This window comes from Hylobates moloch, unplaced genomic scaffold (assembly GCF_009828535.3).
Source record: "Hylobates moloch isolate HMO894 unplaced genomic scaffold, HMol_V3 SCAFFOLD_10, whole genome shotgun sequence".
NCBI lineage: Eukaryota > Metazoa > Chordata > Mammalia > Primates > Hylobatidae > Hylobates > Hylobates moloch.
This window is the reverse complement of record NW_026652285.1, coordinates 38,729,118-38,756,190: the sequence shown is the minus strand read 5'-3', so window position 1 is coordinate 38,756,190 and position 27,073 is coordinate 38,729,118. Positions and strand designations below refer to the sequence as shown.

At 36.5% G+C, this 27,073-nt stretch overlaps 1 protein-coding gene across 3 annotated transcripts in view; it reads right to left on the bottom strand.

The window, feature by feature from the left end:
* LINGO2 (leucine rich repeat and Ig domain containing 2) overlaps nt 1–27,073 on the bottom strand; it is a 1,340,276-nt gene that overhangs the window by 1,067,868 nt on the left and 245,335 nt on the right. For all 3 annotated transcript variants that reach the window (XR_009215357.1, XM_058445803.1, XM_032164210.2), the window contains exon 2: nt 17,421–17,517. The gene's annotated coding sequence lies outside the window, so the exon portion shown is untranslated. The remainder of the gene's footprint in view (nt 1–17,420; nt 17,518–27,073) is intronic.

Here is a 27,073-nt window from a genome sequence, read left to right as displayed (position 1 = left end):
TGTGTGGTCCTCCTCTGTGCTCCCATTTCACATGGTACCTGTTTCTTATAATGTTTCTCCTAGCACACTTCTTAGCATCCTATAGGGCTCAAAATATTTATTGAATATATTAATGACTCTTGCAAGCCAGCTATGACCTTGCATTTAAGATTCATTATTTCCAAGCAATCAAAGAATGACATTGACTATGTGATAAGAAGTTAGACAGGAGCAAAAGATAGGATATCAGAACTTCAAGGGACCTGAATTATATGATTTGACCCTACCAATTCTTCCCCTAAGCTCCTTTCAAGGCAGAAGTATCTTTTATCTTTGTATCTCAGTATCTAACATGATGCTATTACATAGTAGACTCTTTAGAAATTATTGAGATAGGGAAGAAGAGAAGGATACAAGGAGGAAGGGAGAGAAAATTAAAATGGAGGGAGGGATTTAAATTTCTGTGGTCAACCAATGGCAAATTTAGGATTAGGCTTCACAGCCCGGATTTAAGACTGACCACTAGCCCAGTTCCCTTTTACCAGGCTAATGTATGGCACACAGAATCCTCTGGGGATTAGTCAATCACCTGTGAGAAGATATTTCTTGGTGATGTTACTCTACTGCTTTTCATTATATGTTATTTAAATTCAGAACACTCCTGTCACAGGAATGCAGGCAATTAAATATTTTCCACATGAGCCAATTCCTTCTTCTGGCAGAACCCAGATTATTTAATAACACTGCAGAGGAAAAAACCTCCTGGAAGTTCATTTTTCATGAGAAATTAGATATTTACTGATTTAGATTAAACTTGCCATGGCAAATAAACTGCCACAATGTCCCTAGCCACATACTCCATGGTACGGATGTCAGATCCTTTTCAGTAAGTTTTCAAAATGACTCTCAAATATGTAACAACATCATTTCAGATTAAATGACAGTTTTGAGCATGTGAAAACCCTAAACAGCATTTATCGGAGTTGGAGACACTAATATAAAAGAATGAATAACCATGGCTGCTTAATTTGCAGTTCTTTTTCATTTCCCTACAGACAGCTCAGTGTCTCTTTGCTGCTTAGGAGCTTGTTTTACAACACCACCATGAGCATTTCTGCCTCCACCTGGGCAGGTACAATCCATTTTGTCTGCTACTGAGTTACTCAATGCCTTCAGACAGTTTTGCATTCTAGGAAGAGATCAGATAGGCTGAATTCTTTCTAATAAAGGTGTACTGTTATAATCTGGGGCTGTACTTTACATATTTGTCCTTAACTACATCATGTTTTGTCAATTACCACATATTTCATGTGGTAAAGAAAAATCTCTTTTCAGAGAGGCATCGTACAGTATAAAATTGCTTTACAACATTTTTACTCTAAGAGGTTAGGCTGAGGAAACATAGGATTGGAATATAACTGTTTAGCAAATATAGTAGTTTTCAATGACTTCAAATGCAAAATGTATTTTTGTTGAGGTAATACTTACAAATGAGGCAAATATAAAATCAAACAATTGCTTTAAAAGGCAGTGGCGGGACTGGGTGTGGTGGCTCATGCCTGTCATCCCAGCACTTTGGGAGGCTAAGGCGGGTGGATCACGAGGTCAGGAGTTCGAGATCAGCCTGGCCAATATGCTGAAACCCCATCTCTACTAAAAATACAAAAATTAGCCGGGTGTGGTGGCACGCACCTGTAGTCCCAGCAACTAGGGAGGCTGAGGCAGAAGAATAGCCTGAACCCGGGAGGCGAAGGCTGCAGTGAGTCAAGATTGCACCACTGCACTCCAGCCTGGGTGACAGAGCAAGACTCTGACAAAAAAAAAAAAAAAAAAAGGCAGTGGCAGGGGCGGGGGGCGGGGTGTAGGGGGACTTGGCAATATGACTAATTTTCATGAAGCAAGACTGCATCACATTCCAGATATATTTGTGAACATTCACTCTTTTCTCTTGAAGTCTAGCAGTCTTTTTTTCCTTTAATTTTTGATGTAGCATAGTTTCCTGGGCTTATTATTTTAACCTTCCTTTATGATAACTGGAATTCTTTCTCTCTCTATCCCTCGTCCATTTGATCCAGGACTGGAATCAAATTTCCATCCTAGAGTAATCCAACTATCCACATCTTTCAGTCCATCATCAGGAACCATAGCTACTATTCATTGAGAACTTATTCCACTTAAGATACTGTGCTAAGCGCGTTTAAGACAACATCTTATATATACTCAGAGAAATCCAATGACATAGGCACTTTTAAATCTTTACCTCTATTAAGAACTTCGTGAGTTCTAAAACGGTTTCCTCTGGGTTGTCTAACAAGTCCCTCAAAGGTAACTTCTCTAACTAAGCCTGTGCCTCCTCCTATATTATCATTGTCTAATCTAAGAACCTGGACTCATTCTAATCTCCTCCCCTTTCGTCCTACCCAACATCTAATTGCAAAGTTGTATCAATTTGCCACCCAGATATTTCTCAAATTTATTAGTTACTCTCAATTTTTTCTGCTACTGCTTTAGTTTAGATCCTAATTACTATGCTTATATATAATTACAATATTCTACTGCCAGTTTGTCTTTAGTTACCTCTTTTTATTATATTATTATTATTATTGTTGAGATGGAGTCTCACTCTGTCACCCAGGCTGGAATGCAGTGGTGTGATTTCCACTCACTGCAACCTCCACCTCCAGGATCAAGTGTTTCTTGTGTCTCAGCCTCCTGAGTAGCTGGGATTATAGACATACACTACCATGCCTGGCTAATTTTTGTATTTTTAGTATTGACAGGGTTTTGCCATGTTGCACAGACTGGTCTCAAACTCCTGGCCTTCTGTGATCAGCCCACCTCAGCCTCCCAAAGTGCTGGGATTACAGTCATGAGCCACCGTGCCCAGCCTACTTATCTCTTTCCACTCCATTTTCCATACTATTGCCGGAGGGATCTCCCTAAAATATAATTTTCAACATATCACCACCCTGCTTCATTGGGTTCCCCAAAATTCTTAGTTCAAACCAAAACTCTTTTGCAAACTCTTTGAAAATATTCTCTTTAACCCTGAGTTTCTAGCCTCCTTGTCTGCCAGTCGCATAAGAACTCTTGACTAACCCAACCATAGCCATTTTCCAAACATATTTTTTGATGTTAACAATTTTTTTCCCTGAGCTTTCAGATTTTGATAGGATGGTAGCAGGAGAAGACAATATAGAATATATTACATGAGGCAGAAATCTGATGGGAGTACAGGGTAGGTCCACCATCAGGCACCAAAGATTCTATAAGTGTGAAAGTTGTCAGAATCAAACGGACAAACAGAGCCAGGAAAGGCCATGAAAAGAGAGTTCTCAAGCTTGTATGCTTGGTAACAAAAACAGATGCTGCAAAACCCACAAACTTGCCCAAAGGCCATTGCGACCTTACACAAAAAATACTTCTACAAGGACATCTGCCCAACAATTGCTTGTCCAACTTTGGACTGGTATCACCCTTGTTATTGATCTTTGTAACCAAGGATAATTATTTCAAAACAATTGTGTAATCATTTTTTCCTTGTAAAAACTTTTGGCTTTCTTTACCTCTTAAAATACGCATACAATTTATTATGGGAAGTATATTTCCATTGCAATGATCTATTCCTAAAATAAACATATTTTCTTTTGAAGAGCTTCTCTGATATTTACGATGACATAAGGATGTGGGAATCCTCTGTGGAGGGACATAAGGTATAGGGGTGAGGACTGGTAGGAGTGTAGCACTTCTTCTTGGCCAGTGTAAAGACTGGGGGCAAAATGGATTCAGCTCTCTGAAAATTCCAACTCTTTAATACATAGCTGAACTTGAGTATTGAAATTTGTTTTATTTCTTGTTGAATCTAATTTGCCCACACATGACTTTAAACTCCTGTTACACTGGTTTATGCAGATCAACATGGCTATCTTTCAAGAGAACACTATCCTTCAGCAAAATAGAACTTAAAGGCAATCTGCCCAGATAGTGGCAGTCATTTGCAAATAGATGAGCTAATGAGTCTCTTAGAAAGAGCCTGAAAATGACTAATGTGAGCTAGGAGGGTCCATCAGATAATGTCAACTTTTATGTATCTCCCTTAATTGACTATGATTGACAAGTACATTAATAACTTTTATGTCAAGGGCTTATGTCTTTTCCATTCTGTCACAAGCAGTAAACAATTTCATGATGAGTATGATAAAAATGAAACTTTCTTGATTACAGAAAAGGAAATACTTTCAATCCCTAAAAAAATCAGGTATCTTTTATTCCAGATATTTCTATTTGGTATATCAATGTACAGTTTCACACATTTAAGAAATCTCCAATATCTTTGCTCTTTGCAGCAAAAAAAAAGGGATAAAAAAGCTAAAACAATAAAACAACGAAAGTAAGACAATAGAGAGCTCCATTTATTTTGAATTCGGTTTTAAGTTTATAGCATGATATTTGTATGTCTTAATCTAAAATTGCTTCAATTTCCTCAATTTTGTACAAAGGTGATTCAATTTCAGATTAATTCTGATTGCCTTGGTAATATAGCCATTGTCTGCTGAATAAATCCATCATTATAGCAATGCTGCCCATTTAAATTGCAGTGTTCTCTGTTTTCTGATATCCTGAGGTTTGATGCTTGTTTGATTTTGCTAAAGAATTGTACTATGGCTTTATAATCAATTTATTTAAAAGAAACCATGTCAAAATCCAAGAGAGTGATACTCATCAATACTGGTCTTTAGTTTTTCTTTTTAAAAATTGTTTTTCAAGATTAATCACAAAAAATACAAAAAAAAAGATATATATACTTGTAACCTACAAATTCCTGGGAGACATTTTCTGCAATTAACAATAAGAAAGAGACTAACAGGGTATATATCATAAAGTGTCTTTTTAGATGTCCTAATAGTCTTACAGTTATTAGGACATTACATTCAACTGGAATAACAGCATGCCTCTTTTTCTTTAAAATTCTGACTAGTGATCTCAAACATGGAACTGTCAAACCATCCAACGCTAAAAAGGGCTCTTGGTGCAATACCCCATTATATGACCTATTTCTTTTTCTTATTCCATTTTGTGGCTGTCCTATAGTTAAGATACAGACAAAGAGATTGGGAGAGTAGAGAAGAAGCAATTTAAAAGTTAAGGCAATGTAATGAATGTTGATGCATACAAAAACTAGAAATCTATTTTTCATAATTGCATAAAATCAGAATATTTAAATTCTAAACATTTTCATATACATAGTGATTGGGAGTCAAAATATGCTTGGTGAGGACTCTATTCATATTGCTTTAGAAAGAAGCAACTGTATTTAAATTGTTTAATAAATATATATGTTCTAGAGTCATAAGAGGATTAAATATAATGTACTTTTTAAAAAAAAACAAATCTGCAATATAGTCAAATACTTTAAATGGCATTTCTCACTGTTAAGCTAATCTGATTACTTTATAATTCATTTTGATAAAAATAAAATATTTGACCTAGTTAGAAGACACACTGGCAAAATAAAGCTCAATCTGAAATACACATACAAAAAAGATATTTTCATATAATATAAAAGGGACAGCTAGATTTTGTTTTGTTAGAGAAACAAAAGAAAGAGCTATGTTCTAGTAGCTAATTAAAAGGTATTAAAATAGAGTTATATTAGAGAAAATGAGTATTTTGTTCTACAAAGATAGCAAAGTGGGCAAAAGCAAGGAACTCAACATTAGTAAGATTAATATAATATTAAGATAGTAAGGGAAATTTATGTTGTGGGCCAATATCCTTAATTATTCACAAACAAATTTTCACAATCATTTTCTATTATTAACTTCCATGTGCAAACTCAATGAAGTCATTAGGAGACTAATTTTTCACCATCTGAAAACAATGCTATTCAAGGAAATCTCATGTTCATAACTTTTCTTTAAATTAATAGTCAGAACAAAAGCCTACACATAAAAAGTTGAAAGAAAAATACTTTGAAAGGGTGTTGTGGTGTCTTGTGATCACAGTCCCGTAAAAGTTCGTGATCTGAGCAGGAACAGAAAGTCACCAAAAAATGGTAGTGGTGATGATAAAGATATTCCTGACTCAAATGGATACAATGGTTTCCCTTAAATCATCTTATTTAAACCACACAAATAACCATCTGAAGAGGGCAGCAAACATGTCATTATCACTTAATGGACAATAAAACTGAAGTCCAGAGAAGCTAAGCTCTTTGTGGAGAGTCACGTGCAACCGAACTACATTAGAATGATATTGAGTTTTCCACTGCTTGGAAAACCAGTAATCTTCCTGGTTGATCTGATTTTCTTAATTTGTAAAATTGTGTTAATAATTAGTGTTAAAAGTTATCAAGGGTATTAATGAAATAATGTACATATGCGGCTTAAAATATCTGATATATGGCAAATATTATTGCCATTATTATTATTATAAGTGGTCAGTCACATTTGAACACATTGTATTTGTCAGCTTGAGCCGGTATAATGATATATCACAGACTGGATGGCTTAAGCAAAAATTTATTTTCCTATAGTCCCGGAGGCTGTAAGTCCAACATCAAGGGAACAGCAGGATTGGTTTCTGGTGAGGCCTCTACTGGCTTTCAGATGACTGCTTTCTCGCTGTATCCTCACGTGACTTTTTCTCTGTGTGCATACACTTCTGGGGTCTCTTCTTGTAGGACACCGGCAGTACTGGATTAACAGTATTGGCTCTATTGATCTCATTTAATCTTAATTACCTTCTTAAAGACACTGTCTCTAAATAAAGTCACATTGGGGCACTAGACCTTCAACATATGGATTTGGGGACCATAATCTACCCTCTGGTCCTCCAAAATTCATGTTCTCTGGCATGCAAAATGCATTCACCCCATCTCAATAGTCTTAAAAGCCTTAATCCATCCCAGTATCAACTCCAAGATGAAAGTGTATCTAAATATCATATATCACGTATGGTAAGACTTGAGAGGCAGCATTCAAAATTTGTTAGTGAATAATTCTCCTGCTATGAACCTGCGAAACCTAACAAGGTATGTGCTTCCAGAATAAAATGGTAAGACAGACATAGGAAAGACATTATTGTTCCAAAAGAGAGAAACTGGAATAAAGAAAGGGATGATAGATCTCAAGCAAGTCCAAAACCTAGAAAGGCAAATTCCGCTAGATCTGAAGGTTCCAGAGAATAATTCTCTTTGGCTTGATGCTCTGCTTTCTAGTCCCAATAGTGTGGCAGCCTCACTTTCTAGACCCATTGGTGAGGAGTCCCACCCACTCAGCCATGGGTGGCAGTTTTGTCCCTGAGGAAATGAGCAAGAGAAGCCTCATCCTCTGAAACCAAGGAGGTGGTCCTACCCCTGAAACCGGGAAGGAGACAACCTTGCACCCTTGCATCTGTGGGTTCTGGGCCTGCGGTGTCAGTGGCAGACCTGCTAGTCTCTCAATTGCTGTTTGGATCATTTTTCTTTTTTTTCCCACTTTTATTTTAAGTTCAGGGGTACAAGGGTAAGTTTGTTACATAGGTTCAATGTTACATAGGTTCAATATGGGGGTTCGTTGTACAGATTTTTGCATCACCCAGGTATTAATCCTAGGACACACTGCTTATTTTTTCTGATTCTCTCCCTCCTACAACCCTCCAACCCCGAAAAGATCCCAGTGTGTGTTGTTCTCCTCTACATATTTATGTTTCCTTATCATTTAGCTCCCATTTACAAGTGAGAACAGTTGGGATTTGGTTTTCTGTTCCTGTGTTAAAGAATAAGGCATATTTTGCAGCCAGAGAGCCAGACATCTCTTTTGTTCCATTCTACAGAATTTCAGAAGTCGGAAAGCCTTTCTTCATTTTGTCCCATCTTTGTTCCTTTTAGTCCAGTGGCAGGATCTCTGCTGGAGTCACCCATTTCTTATTCCTGACCTCTGCAAAGATGGCTAACTAAATTCATGGGCAACCTCTTTATGGAGTGATTGTCCAGCCACATTCTTGGTGTTCTCTACAGAACATGCTTTCTCATTTTTTAATAATATGCATTGGTTTAGAATTTTCCAAATATTTTAAGTTCTAGTTCCTTTTTGCTTAACACTTCTTTCTTCAATGTATCTCTCTCCTTTTACATTTTACTTATGAGTGTTACAGTATATACTACATATAGTCATGCACCCCATAAGGACATTTCTATCAATGATGGGCCACATATATAATGGTGGTCCCATAAGATTATAATGGAGCTAAAAATTTCCTATCGCCTAGTGACATCATAACCATCAACTTGGCACAATGCATTATCTTTTCTATGTTTAAATACACAAATACTTACCATTACATTACAACTGCATACAGTATTTGGTACAGTAACATGCTGCACAGGTTTGTAGCCTAGGAGCAATAGGCTACACCATATAGGTGCAGACCATGCCATGTAGGTTTGTGTAAATCTACTCTATGATGTTTGCACAATGATGAAATCATCTAACAATGGGTTTCTCAGAATGTATCCCTGTCTTTAAGTGATATATGATCACACTGTAACAGATACTATACCATTTCTCATATCTATGATTTTGTCCACTGTGCTTTCCTGGAATATGTAATGTTAAGAAATAAGAGCTCACACGCAGAAATTGAACTAACAAGTAGAAACTGTTCAACAGCAGGATAACACGCTCTGTCATATCTATGGAAGGGCAACTTATATTCCAATTTAATGAACTCTACTTTCTTTTATTACTTTCCTGCCCTTATCTTTTTTCTGCAAATTCTATCTGTGTAGCTCTATCCCTTTTATAGCTCCCTGAGAACACATATAGTGCAAGAATGACCGTGGAGGTGAATGAGGAGGAGTGCCTTATGTTCTGCAGTTAGAAGGCTACTTCAGACTCTAAGAGTGCTGACAACAGTGAAAAAGTGACAACGAAGAGAACAGCCACTCCTCCTTTGCTAGGACCTCCCTCAAAAACCTACTATTCCATCTACGCTTGAGGTTGGAATCATTGCTTACTAACTGGCTTCCCCAGAACTCTACCTCCTGTTAAAAAGCCTTTATTTTCCAGACATGCAAAATAACTTCCTATTTCTGTTTGTGCCACTTTCTTTCATACCCTTCAGCTGCCTCACTTTTTCATATACTTGACCATGGGTTTAAAGCTACCTGTTTTAGGGTAGCTTTAAACTCTTTCTGCTGCCTAAAAATACTTATTCTTCTAGACCCAGATTAAATGGCATCTCTTCTATATGATATTTCCTAATATCTCTGGAAGATGTGATCACTCCTTTCATACTTTCATAGAACTGTAACTATAATATTATAATTACTCATTGGTTTAAAGGTTTGTTTCTTCCACTTAGATGCAAGGTCTTGAGAGCAGAGGTGCTATCTTACTAATTTATCTATCTTCAAGGTAAATACAGCATCTAGAATATAGAAGGTACTTAACAAATGTGCATGGGATGAATGAATGAATGACTGCAGTGCATTTCTACCCCACCTTTCTGAATTCCCTCTGAGCCAAAAGGTGGTGTTTATCTTTATTAAGACCTGTAGTCCTCTATTACACACTCTAGATTAAAAAGTTGAATAAATCTTGAGAGAATTAAGTTCTCTTTATTACTGGGGCCCAGCATTGTCTGTGGCTATGTTTAATTTGTCAGTACTTACAAAACTAATTAGCATTTTCATTCTGCATGAAAAGATCAATTATAAAAATAATTTATGAAGCACTCTGTTACATTTTATAATTTCTACATTGCCTTGCATCAGTCTCCAACTTTAGTCATCTTCTTCCCCTGAATACAATTATTGATTATTGCATTTCCAAAACCTTACATGTTGCTGGGCAGTGACAGGTTAGCTGTTCATCAAGCCTATGTCTTCTCCTCTTAGACATGCAGGTGGGCTATGATTCCCTGTCTCTGTTGCTCTGCCAGGTGAGTTCTACCCAATGGAAAATGAGTAAAATTATGGTAACCCACTCCTCAGGCTGGCCTTCAAAAATGCCTACTTATTCTCCTTATATCTTTTTCCCTTCTACCAGCTTATAAAGCTAATCGGGGTGATCTTGGAAGACACGTATTGAAAATAGCAAGCCCTCAGATGGAAGGAGCACTGTTCTTTGAATCTCTACTTAAATGAGAGCTGTCCATGTATCCCATATGTTTTTTTTTTTACTTTAAATGACAAAGAACTGTAATTCTATTGTGTTTGAGCTATTATACACCTTGAGGTTTATTTGTTACAGAATCTAGTATTATATTAACTAACACATTTGTTTTACTTTGGTTCATGTCAAGATAATAAGACTACAGTGGCTAATAAAAATCAGTTATAACAAACACTAAAACTTTGTATGTGCATATGTGTAAAAAATAGAAATGGAGAAGGTATCTTTGTGAAACTCCAACTAGTGACTCCCATAACTATGAAGGATTGCTGGCAGGACTTTCATTACTGCAAATTGCCCCTATTTAATAGGCAGCTCTCATGCAGCCTGTGCTCCTGCTGTTTGCAAAACTTACTTTGAATATACAATGCCAATTACAGAGACTGAACACATCAAGATTTTGACGTGTCTAGAGAGTTATGCAATTAATTTTATTTATGCACTTTCTGCTTTAAATGCCCCTGAAAAGAGAAAATTGACTAATATATCTTAAAAGGAACACTCATATTTATGTCTTTGCCCCAATCACACTCTTTCTCTCCATAAAAAAAGAAAAAGAGAAAGGGAAGAAGGGAGGAAAGGAGGAAGACAGAAATGAAGGAAGGAAGGAATTCAGCTGACATAAAATAAGCAGACTCAATACTGGAGTTTTCAGCAAGGGCAATAAATGGTAAAATTCTCTTGAATGTTCTGTAGTCATTTATTAGCTATGGAAAGCTACAGAAAAACTTAGAGACTGTGACCAGTGCAAGAGAAGGCTGAGAGGCCTGAGACTTCTCTTGAAGTCTAGGACAGCAAAGCATTTATTATTATCTGGATATGCATATTTAATTATGCTGCAATAACAATTTTACTGTCATTCCTCAAAGTTGAGAAGAAAAAACTATATCCTATTCCTTTTTCAATGATCCTGTGATATAGCTTGGGGCAGCATATAATGATAGTACCACAAGTGTCTCCTTGGCATTTACATGCTAATGATACTGTGCAATTAAATTATATAATATTGTGTGATAAGCCCCTTTTGCAACTAGGCAAAAATGTATACATATTATAGTACAATTGTTCTCACTTCTCAAGAGAGATCTATAAATCTTGAGATTTAGCCTTTTACATTAGAATAAATCCTCCATCACTTATTCATGCATTTAATGCATATGTTTTCAAAGCTATTATATGCATTGAATGACTATTTTTACACTCCCATACCTTTTTAAAGTTGACATCAAAAACAAATTTTTGTGTGTATAATTTTAAAGAATATAATTTTGGGGTTACTATGTATTTTATTTATGCTTTAAGTACATGTTCCTTAAAACCTTTGGTACACAGATATTTTAATCTTTCATCTTATTAGGGGAAATCCAAAAGAAGGTGAGGATGGATGGAGAAAAGCTTGATCAAGTGATGAACAACAGGAAGATAAAGACAGTAGCATTGTTATAAGTTTAACACCTGAAAGAAATAAGGTACTCCCCCTTTATTTCTTCCTTAAGCTCCCTTGTTTTGCTCTCTTGGGACTGTCCCTATGGAAGCTTCATTTTATTCCTGACTCTTCCCTTTTTTAAGCCTCACCAAGGTTTTTATCCCCCAGGACAGCATACCCTGGGAAGTAAGGACAAGAATGAGAACCATGTCTTTGTATTGTAAAGTGAAAGAGGAGCTATCGTGAAAGGAAAAGTAGAAAAGCAGAATTGGCAGACCATAATTGGAGTATCATTTGGACTCTTTTAGGAAAGACTGTACAGGAAACCTCAAAATTTGGAAGTTGTTTCCTTGAAAACTTAATTTGTATATCATCTCCAGCACCAAGTTATAAAGCTATATAAAACTATAACTTGGTGGTAGAGATGATATATAACTGAGAAGCAAGTGCTCAGAAGTGAGGAGAGCAAGTGATGGGGATGCCAGGTGGGTGTACTAATATGTAAATGGCATTCAATTATAGAAATCACCAAAAACCAAATAACTCTGAATCCAGAATGGCTGACTGCATGGGCCATGACATCAGAAGTACCTGGGTGTGAATCCCTGTCCCTTCTTTGCCACTAACTAGCTGTGACATTTGAGAAAATCTGTTGTATCTGTCTGAGTCTGTCTCCTTATCTTTCCAATTTCAGCTGAAGTACGATGCCCAGGAAACATTTTCTAATCTCTTCCATTCCTCTCCTTCCAGTGAAATTGAGCAATTTTCTTATTTGCTCCTTGTTCTTAGAATGAAGTTTTATGCTATTACTATATACTTCAAAGATTTTTTTGGGAGGGTTTCTGTTTTTGTTTTTGTATTTTTACACTTATCTTATTTGTCTTCCCTATGAGAGAGTGAGCAACTGGGGGGCTTGTTGCTATCTCCCTCTCCCTTGCCTAAAATAATAGGTGACACAAAAGAAATGCTAAGTAAATGTTTGTTGAGTTGGTGACTAAAATGTGATCATTATATTTATCTAAGAGGCTTAAGGGAATTAAGTGAAATACTGTGTGTTGAACATTGAGTTGGAAGTGCCAGCATGTATGCTTAGGAATAGGAGATGCATTAAAGGAGTGACAGACAGAATGATAAAATACGGCAATTGTAGTAAGCAACCAGCTATGAGATATATTAAGGCATATAATAAGCTTGCATTCTGCTAGTCAGAAGATGCACAAACTGTCGTATTAAGGGATAAGGTAAAGATGCAATCTCAGGCTGGGTCCCAGAATGCTAGTGTCATAGTCAAAACAGTCATTTTAGTCGGGAGCATTCTTTGTAGAATAATTGCCACTTAAAGATAAGTGAGGACTCCATTATGGAGCAGGAGAACACTGCATCCACAAGACATCAAGGCATTCTTTGACTACTATGGGAATTAAATATAGATATAAAATCTCTAAAATAAAGATCCAAGGAGGTATGCTACAGATGAAAAAAAATGTGTCTTGCATGCAAAATGAGGATAGATCAGGTGAGGGATTGAGTGAAAGGCAGGAGACAATGAAGAATATATTGTAGATTATACAGGTTTGGATGTTGTTATCTTGGGAGAAGCTTTAAGGCATCCACTTATTGTTTTATTTGCACAGCCTGATGTGGTTTTTAAAGTTTTTATTGAATGCTGTTAAGAAAGGCAAGGACTCTGAAGTTCGTCTCAGGATTTATTATTCCTATTGTTTTTTATTTGCAGTCTTCACAATGCACATGCATGAAAGGTAAGTGCTGTAGCAAAACAAATTGAAAAAAAGCAACAAATGTATGCATTGCTCTGTAATGGATGGAAAAAAAAGGATAACAGAGCTGGTGATGGATCAGTGGAGAAGGTGGTGAGAAGAATAGTATAAGGAGTAAGATATGCGAGATGAGATGCTTCTATAGGGTACATGTATAATATCTAGACAATCACAGTGGCGTTCTTTGTTTAAGGGCCCAGTGAATCTTGTCGAGCTAAGATTAACTTCCCAAAGGAGCCATAGTGTGCTGAACATTCATGAGTAACACATTCACGGAAGAATGCATGACTTCATTAGGACATATATTCTGCCCTGTATAGTGGCTCAATAGCAATAACTAAACAAGTAGAGCTTATTCATCTTTCACACAACATTCAGCACAGAAGGAGTCCTGGACTGTTTTGCTCTATAAATTAAGGCAGTAAGCTAGACTCCTTCTATGTTGTTATTCTACCATACCTAGACAGTTATCTTTGTCTGTATGATACAAGCTGGCTCACCAGGACATCTCATTTCATATCTAATTTCCACGTTAGTCAAGGAAGAAAGAGAAGCAGACATTCAGACCTTTGAAGGATATGACCTAGTAATGGTATACATTGTTTTAGGTAACATCACATTGGCCAGAACTTAGACACAAAGCCAAATCTAGATACAAAGGAGGCTGGACATATCTCTATCTCTATCTGTCTGTCTGTCTGCCTGTCTATCTATCTACCTATAATGCTTTTGGGTTTTTGTTTGTTTGTTTGTTTTGGACTTGAATTCTCACTCTTGTCCCCCAGGCTGGAGTGCAATGGCATGATCTCGGCTCATTGCAACCTCCGCCTCCCGGGTTCAAGCAATTCTCCTGCCTCAGCCTCCTTTGTAGCTGGGATTACAGGTGCCTGCCACCATGCCTGGCTAATGTTTGTATTTTTAGTAGAGACAGGGTTTCACCATGTTGACCAGGCTGGTCTAGAACTCCTGACCTCAGGTGATCTCCCCACCTCGGCCTCCCAATGTGCTGGGATTACAGGCGTGGGCCACCACACCTGGCCGCTTTTGTTCTTAAAAGAGGTTACTGACCAGCTACTGAATGAAGCTTAATCACTGATAATTGATTTAAATGAAAGATGACATAAAAACGTCAAAATAATTGGTGAAAGTCAATAAGAACACTGGTAAAAAAACAAGAATGTGCAGAAGATACCTGAAACCTTTTTTCAGAAAATATTTTCCTGAGACATTTTACAAAGTAGATGAAACAGCCCTACTCTACTGATGCTTTTTAAAGTCTAACTCATCAGGTGAAGATGAATTAAGTGTTCAGCAGCTTAAACAAAACACATATAGGCTGGTTGTTCCAATACATGCTTATACTGGTGGCTGTCATAAAACAAAACCTTTCATGATTAGAAAATTAAATTTCTCTAGGATTAAGAAGCAGCTGTACCAGTTGCATGCTGCCTTGGTACCAAGATTGGCCCTATCGTTTTCTAACCTTACAACTTAACAAGCCAGTATTTCCTATAAATCTATTTGTATTAATTTGTAAAATGAGGATACAAAATGCTAAACGGAACTAGAATGAGGATTTGATAAATTAATATATATGAAAGCAACTGGTTATTAAAACGTTTTGATAAATAATAGTAAAATCAGAAACCCTGTTATTAACTTGACCATCATGTTTTATTTTTACATAGTTCTTCCATCAACTTTTTATAAGTACGTGGAATCAAATTCTGTAAGAGTTACTCTACTGTCTAATAAGTGTAGAGAACTATTATTAAATCTTGTCTCGTTCTTAGCTATCTCTCTTAACAGTTATATAATAAAATTGTTCAATTCTATCTCCAACAATAAAACTTCCAAATAGACTGTAAAACTTTAATCTTCAAGGTGAAAAAATGGCAGTTAGTGGGGTATACTAGAATTGCTCTGGTTCTGAATAATCATGTTTAAAATGTAAATTCTTAGGACTCAACCTATCATACTGAAGCAGAATCCCCCAAATAGCATCTGCTACCCTCTGTATTTAATATGCTTTCCAGGTGGTTGTAAACACTTTAAATCTTGAGAACTGTTGGCCTAGAGAAGCAAATGTTAAAAAGCCTCATGATAAAGGAACATTGTCATACAGGTTATATGAACAAACCTAGGGTAAAGATCTATTGCTTCTGGCATGGTAATAAATGCATAAAATGCTCATTTTTAGGTACTTATTTTAGGTTAGGTACTTTGGATAAAGATGAGGCTTCCTTTCACGTCCTCCCCACCAACCTCATGAGTCACACCAATCTCCTAACCCAATTTTGTTCTTATTCTGGAAGATTCCAAGAAGTTCCTCATAAATATTTGAGGGATTTGTATGTTATCAAACCTATTAGTAGATCTAGATATATAGCTAATATGAAAGATCACCAGTAATGTTCTAAGAACTACATGATTTACATATATGCTTTGTAATCTTTAAAATGTAAGCAATCTGACTGTTATGAACCTCATGCTTTAATGAGAATTCTGAGGCTAAAAGATGTTTAGTAACTTGATCACTATTTCAAAGCAGGTAAAACAGAAGCAAATATAGGGTTATTACAGAGAAAAAGCAGAAAGAAATGTGCCCCTACACAGAGAGAATTCTATTTTTAAAAAAACTTTTAAAATCAATCCAAAGCTGGACATAAAGTGGGCATTTGGAAATGTTTGGTTAGGAGCTTCTGCAAAATTTTTTAAAGATGCTTGAATTGAAAAGTAATATAGCATAGGAGGGATATGGACATTTATTCAGGTGTTCTCAGAATGGAAATAATCAAAAATAGCTTTAGTAAAGAATTGCCCAGATTCCTTTCCCCTGGTGCTCTAGAAGAAACCTGTCCTTATTGATGTTGGAGAGTCTAGCCTAATATCTTCCATGCATTCACTAATTTTATAGGCTTTTTCCTATAAAAAAATGAAACCGCACATTGAAACCTGGAGATAATTGAAGACTGCTCCTCTGAATCTCACACTGAGAGTTGGCTTTCTTTTTCCCCCCATTACATAACATAGAAAGTAAAAATGTAATCTTCAGCAACAGACATGGTATCTGCTACCACAGAAATGGTGCTACTACCAATACAGAAGCAAGACTATAGGATTGACTACCACAGAGGAAATGCTGTACAGCCTTCCGAGGCATTACTGTTGAATAACCCAAGCAAGTCTGACTCACAGAGACAGAGTACATATGTGATTCATGATCACCAGGATAGACTAGTTTGAAATTTTTCGGGTAGGCTACCTAAAGCAACTAATTCCAATAGTACTGCTGAGTCCCAGAAACAAAAGGACCTGTGTTCTGTCATTTATAAACTAATATCCCAAACATGTACTGGAATTCTAAAGGTTTCAACCAGAAATCTGAAATTTCCTCAAACAAATGTATTCTATGTAAAATATATATATATATATATTTAAGCTTAAATTTCCATTATGCTGAATGGAATGTTTCAGATAAACATTTATTTAATTACAAATCCTCATGGATAGTGCTATAAAAAATAGTGGCTTATATTTTAAATATTCATCCAAGGAGGCAGCATGGCAGTGACAGGGTAGATTTTGCAGTCAAATCACTCTTGAGCCATTTGCTAGTGTCATGAATTTGGATGAGGTTTTAATTTCTATGAACTTCTGTTTCTGCATCTTTACTCTGTGGATAATAATACCTACCTCTTAAGGCTGTTATCATAACTTATTGACTAACATAAATAATGTACATACACATAGTGGGAAATTAAGAACAAATTTGAGTTTGCCACTGTGCCCTACTCCACTTCAGGAGCCAGAAAATAATAACTGCAAAATAATAAAAACTTTTTGTTGAATCTCAAACTTGTAGACTGGGTTACAAAATTCTATATTTTTTATTTCATTATCTGCTCATAAGAAGAAAACCCATACACACACACATATACACATGTCTGTATATTTATATATAATATGCATATTATATATACATTTCCTTTATATATATGTATATAGAGTATATATATAGTATGAAATCCTCATTCCATTCTAAAAGGGCCAACATATTAAGAATCACTTTCCTCTTACCACAACATGAAGTAATTTCAACACGGATGCTCCAACTTCATTTGGGATACCTCACATATAAGGATCCTGTGTCTTGAAACCATCTCCAGTGGATTTCCTAGATGAAATGAAACAGAAACTCTTGGGAACATGGAAAATAAAAACCTAGCTTCTTTCAATAGTGCTCAGCTAAAATTCCACATCGTTCTCCATCTTTCTTGTTTTTGCCCTAATTATTTAAAAAAATGTGTACTTCCAATCCAATTTGATGTATCCATCCTTGGTGACACTATTGCTTGCATTTTCAGGTACTGCATTTTATTATATGTTTTCATAAATCAATGAGTATTCTTAAATGTATATTAAAAATCAACTAAATATCAGAAATAGCATATAGATGAGAAAAAGCAGGAGAGCAATCAAGTTATAGTGTGTTAGAGAAAGAAAAGTCATTTGAATATATAGCTTTTCTCTTTTTAAGAAGGTTGTGGATGTCTTTCTAAAAGTTGAATGAATAAAAACCATAATACAATAATGAAACACATTTATCTATTTCCATTCATCACGTTAGTATAAAATATATTACTCTGTACCTATATATTCTAGTCTTGATAATTTTGCAAGCTAAAGGTTTTATAAATTTATAAATTTGCCAGGTATTTGGCTCTGTTGCAAAATTTGAGCAATTTTCTGACAATATTCTTAGAAGACTCTCTGTCACACACACACACATACATATATGCACATGCACATACACACACCACTTAAAAGTCAAATTTATTGCAAGAAATTATACTGCAATCACATAAAATACAACGAAATCACATTTATTTGCCAGGCTAGGTCTATACCCTTTAATAGCTATTTTGGTTTCATTACAATAGAATCTTCTAAAAAATAATGAAATATATCTTGGTTATGCAAATCCCCATATTAAAAACACTGAAACCTGATTGTGTAAAACATCTCAAGCTCAAGGAGACATGTCATAGTGATCAATTTTAAATTAGTCACTTTAAAACAAATTCTGTTGCTTCACTCTCTTAGTGCCTTCCTGGATTTCTATTTTTACGAATACAGTAATTACAATGGTACTAGATGGCACAAGTGGATCTCTCTTCCTAAAAGTTAGGTATGCAAGAGAGTCCGCTGGGCCCATTAAATAATATTGACATCTCAATTCCTCTTATCGGTTTACTTCAGGTACAGACTTTGAACAATGAAAGTTCCTTCTATTTCCCCTTCAACAGAAGCCAAGTAAGACATTCGTGTTTTTAAGTTATTGTCTCTTAACTCCAAACCTAAAGCAGTGTTTAGAGGGAAATTTATAGCATTAAATGCCCACAGGAGAAAGTGGGAAAGATCTAAAATCGACACCCTAACATCACAATTAAAAGAACTAGAGAAGCAAGAGCAAACACATTCAAAAGCTAGCAGAAGACAAGAAATAACTAAGATCAGACCAGAACTGAAGGAGATAGAGACACAAAAAACCCTCAAAAATCAATAAATCCAGGAGCTGGGTTTTTGAAAAGATTAACAAAATAGATAGAACACTAGCCAGACAAATAAAGAAGAAAAGAGAGCAGAATCAAATAGACACAATAAAAAATGATAAAGGGGATATCACCACTGATCCCACAGAAATACAAACTATCATCAGAGAATACTATAAACACATCTACACAAATAACGTAGAAAATCTAGAAGAAATGGATAAATTCCTGAACACATACACCCTCCCAAGACTAAACCAGGACGAAGTCGAATCCCTGAATAGACCAATAACAAGTTCTGAAATTGAGACAGTAATTAATAGCCTATCAACCAAAAAAAGCCCAGGACCAGACGGATTCACAGCCAAATTCTACCAGGGGTACAAAGCGGAGCTGGTACCATTCCTTCTGAAACTATTCCAAACAATAGAAAAAGAGGGACTCCTCCCTAACTCATTTTATGAGGCCAGCATCATCCTGATACCAAAACCTGTCAGAGACACAACAAGAAAAAAGAAAATTCAGGTCAATATCCCAGATGAACACTGATGCAAAAATCCTCAATAAAATACTGGCAAACTGAATCCAGCAGCACATTAAAAAGTTTATCCACCACAAACAAGTTGGCTTCATCCCTGGGATGCAAGGCTGGTTCAATATACATAAATCAATAAACATAATCCATCACATAAACAGAACCAATGACAAAAAGCACATGATTATCTCAATAGATGCAGAAAAAGCTTTCAATAAAATTCAACACCCCTTCATGCTAAGAACGCTCAATAAACCAAGTATTGATGGAACGTATCTCAAAATAATAAGAGCTATTTATGACAAACCCACAGTCAATATCATACTGAATGGGCAAAAACTGGACACATTCCCTTTGAAAAGCAGCACAAGACAAGGATGCCCTCTCTCACCACTCCTATTCAACATAATATTGGAAGTTCTGGCCAGGGCAATCAGGCAAGAGAAAGAAATGAAGGGTATTCAAATAGGAAGAGAGGAAGTCAAATTGTCTCTGTTTGCAGATGACATGATTGTATATTTAGAAAACCCGATTGTCTCAGCCCAAAATCTCCTTAAGCTGATAAGCAATTTCAGCAAGGTCTCAGGATACAAAATCAATGTGCAAAAATCACAAGCATTCCTATACAACAATAATAGATAAACGGAGAGCCAAATCACGAGTGAACTCCCATTCAAAATTGCTACAAAGAAAATAAAATGCCTAGGAATACAAGTTACAAGGGATGTGAAGGACCTCTTCAAGGAGAACTCTTAACCACTGCTCAAGGAAATAAGAGAGGACACAAACAAATAGAAAAACATTCCATGCTAATGGACAGGAAGAATCAATATCGTGAAAATGGCCATACTGCCCAAAGTAATTTATACATTCACGCTATCCCCATCAAGCTACCATTGACTTTCTTCGCAGACAAAATGACTTTAAATTTCATATGGAACCAAAAAAGTGCTCATATAGCCAAGACAATCCTAAGCAAAAAGAACAAAGCTGGAGGCATCATGCTACCTGACTTCAAACTATACTTCAAGGCTACAGTAACCAAAACAGCATGGTACTGGTACCAAAACAGATATATAGACCAATGAAACATAACAGAGACCGCAGAAATAATGCCACACATCTACAACCACCCCATCTTTGACAAACCTGACAAAAACAAGCAATGGAGAAGGATTCCCTGTTTAATAAATGGTGTTGGGAAAACTGGCTAGCCACATGAAGAAAACTGAAACCGGACCCCTTCCTTACACCTTATGCAAAAATTAGCTCTAGATGGATTAAAGACTTAAACATAAGACCTAAAACCAAACTTATGTTTCTATATTCTGCTTTGAGATTTTGGGTTTGAGGCTCTGCACACCACTTTCCTTTGCCAGAAGGTTTCCTTAGATTCTGCAATGGGGGGTTGCGGGGCACTGGGGACAGGCTGGTGGGGTGAAGAAAGGGAGAAAGAGGCTTATTCTTTCCTGTTCTCTTGCTGTCAGCATTGTTTAGCAATCATCCTGCACCCTGTCAGTGGCAGTCATTTCTGCCTACCAATTTTTCAAATCCTTCCAGAACCAGCTTATTCTGACCTGACAGAGGTGCCACCCCCAGGTGGCCTGTATCCCGTCCTGAGAGCTCTTGAGTTTGAGTTCCCAAGGCCTCTCCTTTGAGCTTCTGAGACACCAACACTGGCTGCATAGCAACACTTCTCAGAAGTGTGATATAGAGATCTACGAAATCCCTTTTCCAAGCTCTCAGTGCCCCAGCTTTTCATTTTGTTCCCCAAGCCCTAAGGGTGGAGCTGCTTCCTGAAACTACTCTCTCTGTATAACCTCAGGGGCCTCTTTTTCCTCTGCCAGCTCTCCAATAAATTTTTAATCCATCCATTATATTAAAATTTCCTTGTTAAAACAACAAGTATGGGGCAAAGGATATGAATAGACAATTCTCAAAAGAAGACATTTACATGGCCAAACACATGAAAAAATGCTCAACATCACTGATCATTAGAGAAATGCAAATCAAAACCACAATGAGATACCATCTCACACTAGTCAGAATGGCCATTATTAAAATGGGTCTCTGACATTAGTTCTCAAACACATTTGTCAGATAAGTGTGTGGATGGAGACCCCATCCATCCACACACTTACGGGGCATGGAGACCCACAACAGAAAGTGGCAGCAGAGATAGACAGTCAGTGGCCACTTGGTACAGGAAAGAAACAAAAATGGCAGGAGAACCAAAATCTCATCTAACCTTACTCTTAAGAGTTAAAATCATGGTTCAATATCTATCTATCTATCTATCTATCTATCTATCTATCTATCTATCTATCTATCTAAATATTTTAATGGTTAAGGGTATGTGTTTTGGGAACACAAAGACAAGTGCTCAAATTTCGACCTCACTACTTTCTAGTTGTTCTATTTCTTAGTTTTTTCATCTATAAATGGATCTAATGACACCGTGATATACAGCTTTCAAAATGGCTGCAATGATTCCTGCCATCTCTATACATACTCTCTTTGCAATGAAATTTTTCCATTTTCATCTTTCAGAGCTAAAATTTCTTTCTCCATCTCTTAAATCTAGGCTTGCCTAGTGACTTGTTTGGCCACTAAAATGTAGAGGAATGTGACTTCTGAGCCTAGAACCTGCGAGGACTTTCATCTTCTCCTCTTGCCCTCTTAGAACTCTCCCGCCACCACAGGAGAAAACCACATTGGCCTTTTCGAGACCTATGGCCCCCTGACAGGTAGCACCAACTGTCAGACAGACAAGTAGCCACGTTAGACTATCCAGACTCACTGGAACTGCTAGATGACTGTAGCTGCATGAATATCCCAGGAGAGACAAGTAGAAGTGCCACCGAGCTGAGCCTCAGATCAAAATGCGTGCCCATAGAATTAAAAGCAAATAAAATAATACCCATTTTAAGTCATTAAGTTTTGAAGTGGTTTGTTATGCAGTGATAAGTTACCCATAACTGATTCAAATCACTACTTTCACAGTATTCTTTTAAAGATTAAAATAAAAGATGTATGTAAAATGCATGCACAATGTCTGGTATTGGCATAGAATAACTCTCCAAATGTTTACTGGGTATAGAAATGACATTCCCAGCATCAACATGGGATAAACAATGACTGGCCATAATGAGTAATGTACTCATTCTACACATATTGGGGTACATATGTTTGGTCTGAGACTATTGGTTCAAAGTAAAAGAGAGGCATGATTGAATTGAACATTTATCATTAATACTGAGATTCTTTGCCATTCTTTGAGTATCATTACTACTCAGGTATTTTTCTGGGAACTTGAATTAAGGTAAATGGGTATGAGGAGATAGAAAGTTGTCTTATATCAGTGCTCAAACGTTTAGGAATCAGTGTCTATATACTCTTTAAAATGAAGAGCATTCATTTATGTATATAAATTTTCATTTATCATATTAGAAATGAAAGTTGAGAAAAACTTTTAACAATCATCATTGATTATCAGTTAATTATTATAAAAACACTAATTTAAAAATAAAAATAAACCCATAAAACAGTAACATAAATGACACATTTTTATGAAAGATAATTATATTTTCCAAAACAAAAAAATTAGGGGAGTGAGACTGTTCTATATTTTTGTAAATTTCCTTAAAATTTGACTTTATAGAAAACAGCCTTATTCAATCTGCATTCAATCTGTGTGATATATTATTTTAGTGGAAACCTATGAAGAAAATCTAGTCTGATATAGATATGTATTTTTGGAGAAAAGAAAGAGATTTTTACTGCTTTTAAAGTTATTGTAGAATACTTCTTTGATAGCATAGCAACATTTTATGAGAAGTAGTTTCTAAAAGATCAATTACAATATAAAATCTAAAACCAAATCAAATAATTTTTCATATTCTTATATTAAAATCCACTGGCTATCTCTTATTGTGAATGGATCCTTTATCTATGACTGCTTGGTCATCATGCATTGGTGATCTAGAAAATATTGGTTCACTAAATTATGCATAATGAAAGTATTAACATATACAAAATACTAAAAATTACTCTTGTTAAAATTACCGCTAATCTTATCAGAATAATTTTAAAGCATTGAGAAGTGTCATGCCTATGGTGGCACAAGGAATTTTCTAAATTTTAACTTTTACTTCAAAGCTCAAACTTGATCACTGGCAACAAACACAAATACAAAATAGTTGCTTTCCTTGAAGTTACAAGATCACTTTGTTTATTTTTGAGAAATATATGCCAAATACCTCAAGCCTCAATAGCTTTAGTTTGACTATTAGTTACACTTTTATGTTAAAATGATGTTAAATGAAAAAGTAGCTAGTTCAGTGTGCAACTCAATTACAAAAGTGCTTTTTGTTCAAGAAAACATAATACTTCAGTTTGCAGCTAATGTGCTTTATGCATACTTCACATCTCATCACAAAGGATACTAAGATGGTGTTTATTCAGAGAACAAGTTATAAAAAATAATGCATACTACTTCATAAAGGACATTGTTACGTGACCTGACATTTTGTTTTTTTGCTTGTTTACTTTAAAGAAGTGATGGTGGAAAATACAGTGACTGCTAGTAACAGTCTGGTGTTGCCATATTGAATCGTGCTAAGATTTTGGAAATTTTATCTACCATTGCCTTTGCACCATCATGGAAATTGTTAACACAATGAAGAAACAAATAACACCTTAGTCTTATCTTAAAAATAGTTTTCACCTAGCACGTGGCTCAAAAGGATCTTGGGAACGTCCATGGTACAAGGACAAGAATTTTGAGAATGACTATCAAATAGTGACTTAAAAACAAAAACTGAAGTGTTAGAGTGTTTCTAGCAACTTGAGTATAAACAATCCTCTTTTAGGCCAGGGTGGAGATACCACTTTCCACCTTCAGTAACATCACTGTTGTGAGTTATAAAGGATTTAGATAAGATTAAAACAACTAAGGCTGGACCAAGGGAAATTGCCCTGCTCATAATTGCTTACCCCATACCTGGGACTCTAATGACTCATACCCAACCAATGTCAAAAACCCTGAATGAACTGAGGGAATTGGCCAAAGAGGGACAGAGACAGAGAAAGAAAGGGAGAGGACACAGAAGACCCATGAAGTTATAGATAAAAAGAAACGGAGATTAGGAAATCAATAAATATAGGGAGAGAAGGAGGAAAGTGTGAAAGGAGGGAGACAAAAAGAGAAACAGTCATAGAGTCGAAATGAGAGAGAGAGAGAGCATGAGAGAGAGAAACAATGTTTTGAGGACACAAAAGCTAACAGAGATAGACAGGCAAAGAGAAACAGAGTCAGATAGAAGGAGACAGAGAATAAGAGTATACTATCATATCAGATTGTCAATGAAAGGAAAGGCAAACATCTTTGCTTTGACATAGTTTTCAAGTAGTCACAGATTTTCTCTCTCTTCTGTGAGGCTGGTTGATTATGGATGCATGGGAGTGTCTGCTTGCATGTGGATTAGGAAGATTGCTGCCTTTTCCTTCTGCCATGACCTGAAAGCCACACTGACTGTTGATGGAGGTAGTAAGGGATGTCCTGCAGTGGAAGAAGATAGACCTAGGAATCTGCAGCATAAAAGAGGGGTCTTGGTGCATGAGAATGAGACCTGGCACTGGGTATCTTCCAGGTTGATATAATTGCCAGGCTGGGTGAGAGATGTAGTGTAAGTGCTTTACTTAGTCACTTATACAATCTCACTGGTAAGGCCTAAAGAAACTGAATCTTCAGGAGAACTAAACATATAATTTTCCCTTTAACCGTAATAGGGAATTGCCACTGGTCCTCTCTACCAAACATTAGATATGTTCAGATTCTTAAATGGAGACACAGTAAGGAACCATTTTGGATGGATGGATGGATGTAGAGATAAGGTCTTGCTATGTTTCCTGGGCTGGTCTCAAACACCTGGCCACAAGCTATCCTTCCACCTTGGCATTGGGATTACAGGCATGAACGACCATGCCCAGCCCCATCTCACATTTAAAAACAAGATTACATACAAGTAATTCCTAAATATTAACACTATTATTGGAAAACACACAGAAACACAGAATGCTATACTCACTGTAAGTAAATGGAAACAGGGTAAAAAAAAAAAATAGGTGACTCTGTGTCATTACAGTGTGTTCCTATTAGTGTTCACATTGTTTAAAAGGAAGAGTGGGGAGTGGTCAATAAGATTAGGTTTCATATTAGTCCATGGCATGAAAATGGGAATTCTGGGCTGCTAGTCACCATTATGAAGACAAAGGCAACTTGGTATCAAGTGTCTCTAGGGACAGGAACAGCTGTATGTCTTAGGTGGAGAGGGGAAAAAAAACATGAGGAGGGAGAATGAAAGAACTACCAGCACCAGCTGTTGTGATGCCAAACAGGAAGATGAGCTTTCCTTGTGCTCTTGCCAATTCAGGTTAATATTTAATAACTTAAAACTGTACTCTGATTTTTATTAAAGTGACAGGTTTTTGTCTTGAAGTGACACTGTTTCTTTATCTGTAAACTGAAGTGCTGGAATCACACTGGTATTTCCCAGACTATTCCGTATAATGCTTGTGCATTAGAAGATGCTAGCATAATCAAGTTTGACAAATATTTCCTTCCTTCCTTCCTCCCTCCCTCCCCCTTTCCTTCCTCCCTTCTTTCCCTCCCACCCTCCCTCCCTCTTTCCTTCCTCCCTTCTTTCCCTCCCTCCCTTCCTTTCTTCCTTCCTTCCTCCCCCCCTCCCTCCCTTCCTTCCTTTCTTCCTTCCTTCCTCCCTCCCTCCCTTCCCTCCTCCCTCCCCCAGCCTCCCCTCCCCTTCCCTCCCCTTCCGTCCCTTCCCCTACCCTTCCCCTTCCCTCCCCTTCTCCTTTTCTTGCCTTTCGTCCTCTTCTTTCCTTGTCATTCCATCACAATCTACTTAACATAATAAAGATTCTAAGACTACAAAAATGAAAGAAAATATTTAAACTGATTTAAACACAGAATTTCTTTCTCTTTTTTCATATTGCCATCTCTTGGGATGATAACATTACTCTGGGAAACAATTTATGAAATGCTAAACTTGGTACTTGCTAAAAACCCTTATGAATCCAGGATCCTATGATTCTAAGCAGGACTAAGTGGGAGCACAGGAAATTGTCCCCTAAATTAGCTCTATTTGCCTCTGTAACCCAAGTGTCTGGACTCAGCATATTCAGAAGCCTAACAGTTGAGGGCCACGGAGAATAGCCTATTACTTAGTCTCTTTGGATACCATCAGCATCGCACTAAGACACTGTGCATGTGAAGCATACCCTGGAACGTATGATTATCTTACCACCACTTAATTTTTAGGTCAATGAGCACAAGAGGAAATTTCCTTTTGGAAAGATCAGGAAATTAATGTAGGATTGCAGGAATTACATACAATTCCCCATGCAATGCAATGCCAAATTTCAAAAAGTACAAAGGGATACACGTGAAATTTGGCAGAATTAGGAGTCTTTACCTTGAAGGAGAAAGAGAATGAAAATTATCTGCCTGAAGTAAGCATTAATGCTTTATTTTATGGGTATGTTCTTCCTTTTAGTTCAGCATTCTCTAGAGTCTCTTAAACTTTATGATTTTTGTTTGATTATTGTCTATCTCTTACAGGTGA